This window comes from Meles meles, chromosome 11 (genome assembly GCF_922984935.1).
Source record: "Meles meles chromosome 11, mMelMel3.1 paternal haplotype, whole genome shotgun sequence".
Lineage (NCBI taxonomy): Eukaryota > Metazoa > Chordata > Mammalia > Carnivora > Mustelidae > Meles > Meles meles.
Window position 1 is genome coordinate 42,262,576 of NC_060076.1, and position 12,380 is coordinate 42,274,955.

At 39.6% G+C, this 12,380-nt stretch overlaps 1 protein-coding gene across 1 annotated transcript in view; it reads left to right on the forward strand.

Moving 5' to 3' along the window:
• Positions 1-12,380, forward strand: part of LINGO2 (leucine rich repeat and Ig domain containing 2) — a 1,225,184-nt gene that overhangs the window by 243,096 nt on the left and 969,708 nt on the right. The window contains exon 2 of the mRNA XM_046023596.1: positions 5,616-5,712. The gene's annotated coding sequence lies outside the window, so the exon portion shown is untranslated. The remainder of the gene's footprint in view (positions 1-5,615; positions 5,713-12,380) is intronic.

Genomic DNA, 12,380 nt, shown 5'->3' on the forward strand with positions numbered 1-12,380 from the left:
CATTTGACAAAGTACAGCATCCCTTCCTGATCAAAACTCTTCAAAGTGTGGGGATAGAGGGCACATACCTCAATATTATCAAAGCCATCTATGAAAAACCCACCGCAAATATCATTCTCAATGGAGAAAAACTGAAAGCTTTTCCGTTAAGGTCAGGAACACGGCAGGGATGTCCATTATCACCACTGCTATTCAACATAGTACTAGAAGTCCTAGCCTCAGCAATCAGACAACAAAAAGAAATTAAAGGCATCCAAATTGGTAAAGAAGAAGTCAAACTATCACTCTTTGCAGATGATATGATACTATATGTGGAAAACCCAAAAGACTCCACTCCAAAACTGCTAGAACTTGTACAGGAATTCAGTAAAGTGTCAGGATATAAAATCAATGCACAGAAATCAGTTGCATTTCTGTACACCAACAACAAGACTGAAGAAAGAGAAATTAAGGAGTCAATCCCATTTACAATTGTACCCAAAACTATAAGATACCTAGGAATAAACCTAACCAAAGAGACTAAGAATCTATACACAGAAAATTATAAAGTACTCATGAAAGAAATTGAGGAAGACACAAAAAAATGGAAAAATGTTCCATGCTCCTGGATTGGAAGAATAAATATTGTGAAAATGTCTATGCTACCTAAAGCAATCTACACATTTAATGCAATCCCTATCAAAATACCATCCATTTTTTTCAAAGAAATGGAACAAATAATCCTAAAATTTATATGGAACCAGAAAAGACCTCGAATAGCCAAAGGAATATTGAAGAACAAAGCCAAAGTTGGTGGCTTCACAATTCCGGACTTCAAGCTCTATTACAAAGCTGTCATCATCAAGACAGCATGGTACTGGCACAAAAACAGACACATAGATCAGTGGAACAGAATAGAGAGCCCAGAAATCGACTCTCAACTCTATGGTCAACTAATCTTCGACAAAGCAGGAAAGAATGTCCAATGGAAAAAAGACAGCCTCTTCAATAAATGGTGCTGGGAAAATTGGACAGCCACATGCAGAAAAATGAAATTGGACCACTTCCTTACACCACACACGAAAATAGACTCCAAATGGATGAAGGACCTCAATGTGAGAAAGGAATCCATCAAAATCCTTGAGAATGCAGGCAGCAACCTCTTCGACCTCAGCCGCAGCAACATCTTCCTAGGAACAACGGCAAAGGCAAGGGAAGCAAGGGCAAAAATGAACTATTGGGATTTCATCAAGATCAAAAGCTTTTGCACAGCAAAGGAAACAGTTAACAAAACCCAAAGACAACTGACAGAATGGGAGAAGATATTTGCAAACGACATATCAGATAAAGGGCTAGTATCCAAAATCTATAAGGAACTTAGCAAACTCAACACCCAAAGAACAAACAATCCAATCAAGAAATGGGCAGAGGACATGAACAGACATTTCTGCAAAGAAGACATCCAGATGGCCAACAGACACATGAAAAAGTGCTCCACGTCACTCGGCATCAGGGAAATACAAATCAAAACCACAATGAGATATCACCTCACACCAGTCAGAATGGCTAAAATTAACAAGTCAGGAAATGACAGATGCTGGTGAGGATGTGGAGAAAGGGGAACCCTCCTCCACTGTTGGTGGGAATGCAAGCTGGTGCAACCACTCTGGAAAACAGCATGGAGGTTCCTCAAAATGTTGAAAATAGAACTACCCTATGACCCAGCAATTGCACTACTGGGTATTTACCCTAAAGATACAAACATAGTGATCCGAAGGGGCACGTGTACCCGAATGTTTATAGCAGCAATGTCTACAATAGCCAGACTATGGAAAGAACCTAGATGTCCATCAACAGATGAATGGATAAAGAAGATGTGGTATATATACACAATGGAATACTATGCAGCCATCAAAAGAAATGAAATCATGCCATTTGCGACGACGTGGATGGAACTAGAGCGTATCATGCTTAGTGAAATAAGTCAATCGGAGAAAGACAACTATCATATGATCTCCCTGATATGAGGACATGGAGAAGCAACATGGGGGGGTAGGGGGATAGGAGAAGAGTAAATGAAACAAGATGGGATTGGGAGGGAGACAAACCATAAATGACTCTTAATCTCACAAAACAAACTGGGGGTTGCTGGGGGGAGGTGGGATTGGGAGAGGGGGAGCGGGCTATGGACATTGGGGAGGGGAGGCGAACCATAAGAGACTATGGACTCTGAAAAACAACCTGAGGGTTTTGAAGGGTCAGTGGTGGGAGGTTGGGGCAACCTGAGGATTTTGAAGGGTCAGGGGTGGGAGGTTGGGGGAACAGGTGGTGGGTAATGGGGAGGGCACGTTTTGCATGGAGCACTGGGTGTTGTGCAAAAAGAATGAATACTGTTACACTGAAAAAATAAATAAAATGAATAATTGGTTCATCAAAAAAAAAAAAAAGAAAATTAAAATTTTGAAACTCTTTTGTATGCCACCCCACACTTGACAACTTCAGGATACTTAAGAATTATCTGATGAGATTGGTGGTGATATTAACAAATGTATTTTTTAATTTAAATTTTTCTTTTTCTTTTTAGTGCTGTGTAATTAAACTCAGTTTGAAGATGTGCATTACTATTCCATTGGTTTGGGGCTCAGGCACACTGAGTCAGTATTGTAATGTTTACGTTATGGTTCCAGGGCTCATTAGATATCTAAAATGTGACGTGTAATTTGTCTTCAACTTCAGTTCTCCATCCTTAAAGTAGATCTAATGTACTTCTATGATTATTAAATGGATGAGTATATGTTAAGATGACAACACATGGTAAGAACTCAATAAATATTATCACTATTTTTATTAATGTAAATTGTGATAATCACACCTATTTCATGGGACTTTTTGGATATTAAGGCACTTGGGTGGCTTAGTTGTTTAGGTGTCTGCCCTCGGCTCAGGTCATGATCTCAGGGTACTGGGATAGAGCCCCACGTCGGAGAGCAGAGCAGGGAGCCTTCTTCTCCTTCTGCCCCTCCTCCTATTCGTTCTCTCAATCTCTCTCTCTCTCAAATAATAAATAAAATCTTTTTTTTTAAAGGACTTTTTGGATCTTTCTGGATATTAAATATTACAATAAATGGAACATATCTCAAAGAATTTTAAGTTCTTCATCCTTTCTCTTTTTCCCTTTCTCCACCCACCTCACCTCCAACCTAAAAATGAAACACATTCTATAACACAGACCAGCCAGGAAAACTGAAACCACACCTGTTTTTTTGGTTTTTTGTTTGTTTGTTTGTTTGTTTTTTAAGATTTATTTATTTTTTTTGTTAGAGTGAGAGAGAAAGAGCGCTTATGTGCACAAGTAGAGGCAGGGGCAGGGACAGGGAGACCATCTTTAAGCAGACTCCTTACTGAGCACAGAGCCTGAAGTGGTGCTTGATTCCAAGACCCATAAGATCATGACCTGAGCCAAAACCAAGAGTCAGAAGCTTAAGGGATTGAGCCACCCACGCACCCCAATACCTGTTGTTTTTTAACAAAGAAAAAAATAATATAATGAATAGTTTGGATAGCTGCTGGAGAACAGGCAGAGGCAAAAGGAGGCCCTGGGATTATACAGAGATATGCCTACAGGAAGCAGCTCCTTAGGGCTTGGGAAATCAAAGGAAGAGTCAGGTTATGAGGAGCCTGGGAGAGGAACCCTGCAATTCTAAGGGCCACACTTGGAAGTGGGGCTTGGGAGCCAGTGTTGGGATCGGAAGAGCTCTAGGAGAGAGCTGTAGGCAGCTCAAGCTCAAGAATTCTCAGGAGGGAATGCTTGCAGCCCAGTGCTGCTGCCTCTGAGATGACAGAATGAACTGGTTCTGGAAGGGCCCAAAAATCTGTAGACAGAAACGGATTTCTGCTAACACAGTAAAAGGATGATTCCTAAGACAATACTGACAGCCAATGAACATGAAGGAGTTAGTCCCTTTTCCCCTTTCTCCTACCCCTCAATCTCCCTCCAGTGCCCCCTATTATAGAACCCAACAGGAAGTCAGCTGGCAAACGGTGTGGTGTGCAGAGACTGAGCCCCCAAATCTCAGTGCAGAATACAGAAGCTGGTTTGGAGGCTAGAAGATAGTAGCTTAAAACAGATAGAACTCTTGGGGCGCCAGGGTGGCTCAGTGGGTTAAAGCCTCTCTGCCTTTGGCTCAGGTCATGGTCCCAGGGTCCTGGGATTGAGTCCCGCATGGGACTCTCTGCTCCGCAGGGAGCCTGCTTCCCATCCTCTCTCTCTGACTGACTCTTTGCCTACCTGTGATCTCTGTCTGTCAAATAAATAAATAAGATTTTAAAAAACAAACAAACAAACAACAACAACAACAACAAAAACCAGATAGAACTCTTGCCTGGACTGATTGGAGCAGCCCTCTTTGTTTAAAGTCTGTACCTGAAGTGAACCTATTAAGGGGACTTGAGATGTCAGTATTGTTTGGTGAACCCAGCGGACTCATTTTCATATCTAGTTTTCGGGAAGAGAGACTCACTTGTGCCATCCAGTACAATTGTAATTACTGTTTTTGCAGAAATAGAAATCCGGGAAGCCGCCAGGAGAGTGAAGCAACAGAATGTGTTCTAAAGTGACTAATTTAAAATTGATCATTCTGACATGCCTCCTTAAGCTTGAGATGTTCACACAATCAGGTTTTCAGTGTTTTCGTTAGTGTGATTTGCATAACCAAGATTTTATTTAACTTTTTTGTGGAGGATTCTATTGTAATGAAACCAACATAGCTATTAAAGGGATAGAGTTGGGCTGATGAATAAATGTGATTTCATTGTATTCTATGTGATTGCAGTATAATTTTTTGCAATAAATTTAACTTCTAAGGTGTGTGTGTGTGTGAGAGAAAGAGAGACAGAAAGAGAAAGAGAGTGAGAGAAAAAGCTAAGAATAACAACCATTAAAACTGCGAAATTTTTGCAAGAGAGTGCACCTGGGAAATTTATGAATGAGGTTTTAGTTTGCAAAAGTGTCAAGCCTATATATAAATATGTATATAATGATTATATATATGAAAGTATACATTTTTCATAATAATTAAAGTGATTAAAGGCAATGAATAAATATGTTTCAAAATCATATGATGGCTTTATGTAGAAGGACATCTACAAGCATCCTAAAGAAAAAAGGTCTAATATTCAATTTATTTTTCTTTCTCTGAAACACTTGCTACAACTTGTTGACTCTCAGACTTTCATCTACCTATTATATACTGGTAATTAGATCATTGATTTTGAAACAGATGACAGAAAACACTCATTTGATGTGGAAATGGTCTTATACCCTTATTATTATTTTCTAATATCTATTTTAAAATGCCCATTGGCTTACAAAAACAAATAAAATGAAATTCATTATCTGAAAATACAAGCAATAGTGTCATCAAGGATGGATACATCAGGTGGGAATGTGGCTCTGCAGCCTGGAAATACTATGTGGGGTTTTTGGTGTGTGGTTATTTTTTTTGTTTTGTTTTGTTTTGAGAATTAGAACAAAAGCAGTCGGATGGAAACTAAGATGAGGAATTTGAAATGAGTACTGTTGGAAGGAGTTAAATTTTCTTCTATATTCCCAAGAGTTTTTGTTTCATTTCATTTAGGGAATCTGTTGGAAATGGTTTCAAGATGTAGACGTCCTGTATGTGAAGTATCCCAAATGAAGCTGGAAAATCCGTGCTGAAATTGCTTCATGTTCTGGTAAGATGCAGTGATTCTTAATATGTTGGCCTTTGGAGAATGTGATGAGGAATGTGCTTGCATGTGTATGTGTTTGTGTGTATGATGTGTAAATAAAAAATTATGAAAAAAAATGATGAAGGTTTATTACCCAAGTGCACAAGTTTGAGATTCAAAAACAACTCTCTTTCTCTCTCTCTCTCTCTCTTTTTTTTTTTTTTTTTGTATTATTTTGCATGCAATAATCATTCTCTGGTTCCTTAGAGGAGTGGGATACAATATGAAACTCAAATTTGTTATCATTAATTTCTCACTTTGTATACATGCCGTATTTACATTAGTCAATATGTCAGCACGGCAGCCCCAGGAATAGGTATTATTGCCCTCGCAGTACAGATGTGGAAGATGGAAGTACAGAGAAAGTAAAACCTTGTCCCAGGTCACGCCGCTAGAAAATGGCACAAGAGTTACTTTCTCCTGCCGTGCTGCCCCTAGCCTTTCTGTTAGGTGAGGAGCCAAAGAAGTAATGTGGGTTGAGGAAAAGACCCTCAAGTTTTAAAATGTAATTTAAGAAAGAGTTGTAATTGTCTTCCCTCAGATAGAAAACCGATGTGAAGGAATTTCCTTTATATTTTTACTACTCTTGAAAAGTGAAAGATTTCTGTAAGTCGTTGAGTAGTTATATCGATGATGGTGTTTCAGAGAAATTGAAAGTTACAGAAAAACTGACCCAGGAAAATGTGTGCTGTAATTTTCCCCTTCACCTTTGCTGTAAAATGAGAATTTGTGGCAGGCTTCCCCTATACAAATACCTGTCATGGCTGATGACATAGTTTCATGGAACTAGTACTAATTCTTTCTTTATACCTAACTGGCCTACAACTTGAATAACCTGAGTCTCATTTCCCCATTTTTTACTTATATCATGAGGTTGTTGTAAGAGTCCATGGAAATAAGACATAATATATGGAAAGCATCTACAATTCTGCCTGGCACAGGATGTATATTCAATAAATAGAAGCCTTATCAAAGACCTATGCATAAAGATTTGTAATTAAAGAAATGTTTATATGAAATATTCTTTCCATTCAACATTACATAAATTTAGGCTCAAGCCTATTTTATTTGTGTAGAAGGCATTTATTTGGGGCAGTTGCAGATTGCTGATTGAAAACTCAAGAATTCCAGTACAATTAAATGCATTCACTTACAAATGGCAGAATGCAGGCTCTTGTGTTCTAGAGGCTCAAAAGAACCATTAGACTTAGTTGACCTAACTATCCTACCTGAACATTTTCAAACAAATTTCCTCTGGTGATTGCAAACCAGTTAACTAGTGTGTCCCTGTGAGTTAGATTTGCTTGGGTTATTCAACAATGACTGACACCCTGGGAGGCTGTAAAGCATTCTCTGGGTGGCCTTCTTGCTTACTGAGTCTTGCTTCTCTATTGGTAATAATCAGCAGCATTTCGGTGGGAGCAGATACCATGCCTGCAGTTGAAGATTACATTTTAACTCTGTGTTGTGAAATGGGGGGAAAAAAGCCAATTTTCAGTGTGAGCTTCTGAGAAGCAGCCTTCAGCCATCCTCAAGTCCCCATGTGTTTTCACTTTTTGATGGTGCAGTAAAAGCCTGTAAAATTAGAGAATGCAATGAAGATATGAGGCCAGAATCCCCAGCATAAACAGACAAGGGCTCCCCCCACAACACCGTGGGAAGGGAATCTAGGCCAGTCTTAAAATATTTTTGATTAGTCTGCATTCTGAAAACACCTGCAAAATTGTCCACATCCCTCCTACGCGGCATTACTTCTCCATTCAGGAGTTTTTTTGGACAGAAGCTCCTAAACAAACAATCCCAAGTTTCCACTTTACATCCGGTTTTGACCGGGGTCAAAAGATTTTTGTTGTTTCTTAGGGACAGTGTTTTTGTTACATATGGCCTCATTTCCCAGTGCTTATGCTCTGAAATAACCCTATATTTGCTTCATGTCTTACTCACTCTAAGATAGTGAGTTATTATCCTCTTTTAACCTCAGTATTCTCATAGTAATGTGAGGATTGTAACAGTTAGACTGCAGGCATTTAAGGATCACAGAGAATATGTGTACGTCACCCACTGCTTGGAACATCACTGATGAGCTTACATGGTAGTGAGATATGTAGGTTTATTCACTAGCATCTATTCACTAATTATCAGGCCAAGGAAAACAAGACTTTTACCTTGGGCTTGTTCATAAGCCTGTTCATAGTTACATTTCTAGGCCGTTTGTTCTCAAGCTCTAAAGTGTTCACAATAACCTGGAGAGCTTATTAAATAAGTAAGGAACAGGAGGTTGTTGTCAGGATCTTACTTCCATAGAACACGATGGGGTTGAGTCCTAAAACCCATATTTTGCTGTTAACTGAGGCTTAGTAATTTTCTTCCTTGAAGCTTTAAGTTTCATACATCCTAATTCTGAAGTATTATTGTTGTAGGTCAAATTGAATAACTTCAGAAACAGTTATGACAGTAACTAAGAAACAGTTGAGCTTCAGAAATGATTCTCTAGGGCACCTGGGTGGCTCAGTGGGTTAAGCCTCTGCCTTTGGCTCAGGTCATGATCCCAGGGTCCTGGGATTGAGCCCCACATCAGGCTCTGTGCTTGGCGGGGAGCCTGCTTCTCCCGCTCTGTATGCCTGCTTCTCTGCCTACTTGCGATCTCTCTCTCTCTGTGTCTCTGTCAAATAAATAAATAAGTAAATAAATAAAATATTAAAAAAAGAAAGAAAGAAAGAAAGAAAGAAATGATTCCCTGCACTTAATTTGCCAGTAGGGTGGATTCCATGAACATATAAGTTGATAGAACAAATAAGGGTTACATACATAAAGGTTTAAAAAATATAGGGTTAAATACATAAAATATTGTCTTAGTACATAACAGCTGGGGTTCTGATTTGGCTGATACTTATTGAAAACCTTCTAAAAACCAGTGGCTTTCATAATGCATTAGTTTATCAAATCTTAATTCTGGTCCTTCTCAGTTAATATCCCCATTCTGCAGATTAATAAAAAGAGGGTTATAGAAGGTACTGTCACATCAAGTTCTGAAGTTAGGAAATGATAGGGCCAGGTCTCAATCTTGGCACCATGTCAGTGTGCAACTATGACAGCTGCTTCGTAATCCTAGGATAATTCAATTTTTCAGTCATGAGAGGTTTTGTTTTATGGCAGCCAACAACATAAGCACATATGGGAACAATCAGCCTGCATTTGTTTTGCGTAAGCTTCCTAACACTTAATTCACCCTCACCTGCTGAGTTAGACTTTGAAAGGCATCAGTGGAGTGGGCTTATTTCATCTGCTCTGTAAGCTACTCAGAAATTCTCTGAAAAAAAGTCACTTATCTTCTGCAAATTCTTGTTGTTTTTCACCAATGTGCTTGTTGGTTTTCATTAATTCTGCCGAGTGTTTGAATACCCTTTCTCAGTTCAAATGACTATGAGAGATTTTTCCCCCCAGTTTGATAGCTGGGCATATAATGTCCCTATGAATGAAGTTTCTGCTCTCCTTTGTACCTAGGTTTGGCTGTTTGTGTATAAGTTCTAGCCAATGTAATATGAAGTACAATAGTATCTGCTATTTCTTGGTCATATCCTTATGGGGCGGATATGCATCTTCTTCTTTCTTCCTCTGGGAACTTGGAAATTGAATGTGGAATGGGATATTCTGCTGAACATCTTGTATCTTACCAACCAGGACAACTATATGAAGGTGGTAGAACAACAAAGGAGGAGTCTGGCTTCCTGGCTTAATTTATAGAGCAGAACGGTCCAGGATTGTTTCTACACTGAATGTTGTGAAAGATAAATAAGCTTCACTTGTTTAGCCATTGCCATCGAGCCATTATACATGGTGGGATAAACATCCTAAGGAATCGATGCGTTCTTCTGCAAATGTGTTACCCACTGAATGCTCAGCATACTGTGACTCCTTTGGGAAGTCAATCATAGTCTGAAAAGAAGCACAGGACCCTACATGAAGAACACTGTCGTAGGTAGCCACATATTGTGTATCTGGACTTTGAACCATCTCATCTTGCCCATTTTATTCTGTTCTGACCACCTTCCTCCAGCCCTGTTGTTCTTTCCATTGATCCTCTTCTAGAACAATACATAGTGCTCGCTTCGGCAGCACATATACTAGAACAATACATAAATGTGTTACTGTTTTAACTCTCCTTGCTATGGCATCTATCTTTCATGCATTCACAGTGTGAAGAAGGCAGGTGTGAGACCATAAGAATAATGAATCCTGAGTAGACCTTCAGGTCCTGGCTCTGCTTAGAAACATTCAGAGTAAACTTTTTAAAAAACACGTCAGGCTACCCAAATAAAACTTAGCTACAGACTACATGAAAAGGACTTCTTAGATTTCTGATACATAGGTAACAGTGTCCAAATCCACACAACCTGTAAGATTTTCTTCATCGTCCCTGGCCTTTCACCTAACACCTCCTCCGGTCTATCCTCATTTGCATGCAGGACAAAACTAAATTTTATTTTTTCACATTTAGTATGTCTCCTTGGATCTTTATTTTAGAGAACATTTTAAATCTATAGTTACTTCCCTAGTAGCCAAAGAATGCCTCTCTGTCTTACGGAGGCAGTGTTCTCCTAGCTCCATAATCTAGTCTTGAGTTATTATTCAGTTACAATTTTGCTACAGAGAATGCTCCCTACATGCTCCCTACAAGGACTGTTTGTATTGGCACTCAAGGACCCTGCCTGAGATCCCTTGGATCTTTATCTTGCCCCCCTCCTTTTTTTATTAACATATAATGTGTTATTAGCCCCAGGAGTACAGGTCTGTGAATCGCCAGGTTTACACACTACCCCCCACCTCTTTTTAAAAGATTTTATTTATTTACAGAGAGAAAGGGAGTGAAAGTATAAGGAGAGGGAGCGAGCTGCAGGCAGAGGGAGAAGCAGACTCCCCGCTGAGCAAGGAGCCCAATGCCCTGATGTGGGGCTTGATCCCAGGACCCTGGGATCATGACCTGGGTTGAAGGCAGACCTTTAACTGCCTGAGCCACTCAGGTGCCCCTATCTTACCCCTTAATACTAGAGTCTGTGTGCCTTCTGACTAGCAGAGGGCATGCTTAGTATATGCCTCATACTTAAAATATCCAGTATTTTATTATTCTCTTTATCACTCCCTTGATGCTGCTTCTGTTTTTGAACATACTTGCTAGTACTTTCAACTCCATGGTCTACATACAGTATCTCATTTAATCCCCCTAAACTGCTGAGTCATTAGGTATAATGACTGTATTCTAGTAACTCACTTGGCCAACATTTTCTTAGCTCTTGTTTCATGCATTGTGTTTCAGGCAAAGGGAAGTTGAAGCCAGTTGCTTGCTTTCTGAGAGGGAAGATCAACAAAATAAGTAAAAACAAACAAAAAGCAAACAAAACACACACACACACACACACACACACACACACACACACACACACCACAACAGCTTTTAAGTGTAACATTATACAACTTAAATTTCAGGCAAACTACCTTTTAAGTGTTATAATATAAAACTTAAGTCTTAGGCGTAGAGAGCAGGAGAGAAGATTGCTCAGTTTTGTTGGAAGAAGAAGAAGGGGCTAAGATCAAAAAATGTTTCATGGAGATTCTACTTCATTTGAATGTGGAAATATGAGGAGACAGTCTCAGACAGATTAAATGATGTTTTCCATCATGGCACAGCTAGTGCCATGGCACTAGCAGAATAGGGGCGAGAACCCATCCCCAGGTACTTCTGAAGTCCTAGCCCAGGCAGTCAGCATTCTTGCTGCAGAGTTCTCTGGGTTTTGGCTATTTTTGTAATTGAGTGCTATCCACAAGTTGGTACTCTCCCTCCACCCCCTCAACACTCTTCCCCTTGCTTCTCAGTGCTTGCTTCTCAGTTATAGTCATACTCTAACTTAGGTGGCAGAGATGATATACAAATTCAGATGTTTTGCAAGGAAACAACTTCCAAATCTTGATCTTCCATATGGACTCTTTCCTAAAAGTGGTCCAAATGAGATTCCACCTTTGGAGTGCCAGTCCTGCTTCCCACCTCCCCTTCACAAATGCCCCTCTTTCACTTTGCAAAACAAAGGCAAGCATCTCCCTCTTGGCATTACTTCCCAGGGTAGGCCTTCGTAGAAGGAAACACCTCAAAGATAATCAACCAAAGGAAGATCCAAGAATAAAGGGTAGCCCCGAGAGGGACAGTTCCAGGAAAGCAAAAGTAATGGTTCAGGAAACTAAGGAGGAACATCTGATTTCATTCAGGTGGAAAATCGGTGCAATACTATTGTCCTAACCCACCTGTTGTCTACCACTTGATCAGCCTTCTGTTCACCCACCATACATTCTTTCAGATTCCCTCTTGAAGATGGAAGCTTCAAATAGCTATATACTCAAGGTTTTATGGATTTAAAGAATATATATTTATAGTGTGTATCAAGTATGTAATAACCCAGAAACTACATGCTCTGGAGGTATACAAACATATGATAAATTTGTGTTTGATGTCAACTTTTCAAATGAGTGTGTGTGTGTGTGTGTGTTTGTGTGTGTGTTTTCCAAGTTATTTCAAAGAAAAATATATTTGAAGACCTCCTCCCAAGTGTAGTTGCTTTTCTGAGGAGCTGCTGAGGGAGGGT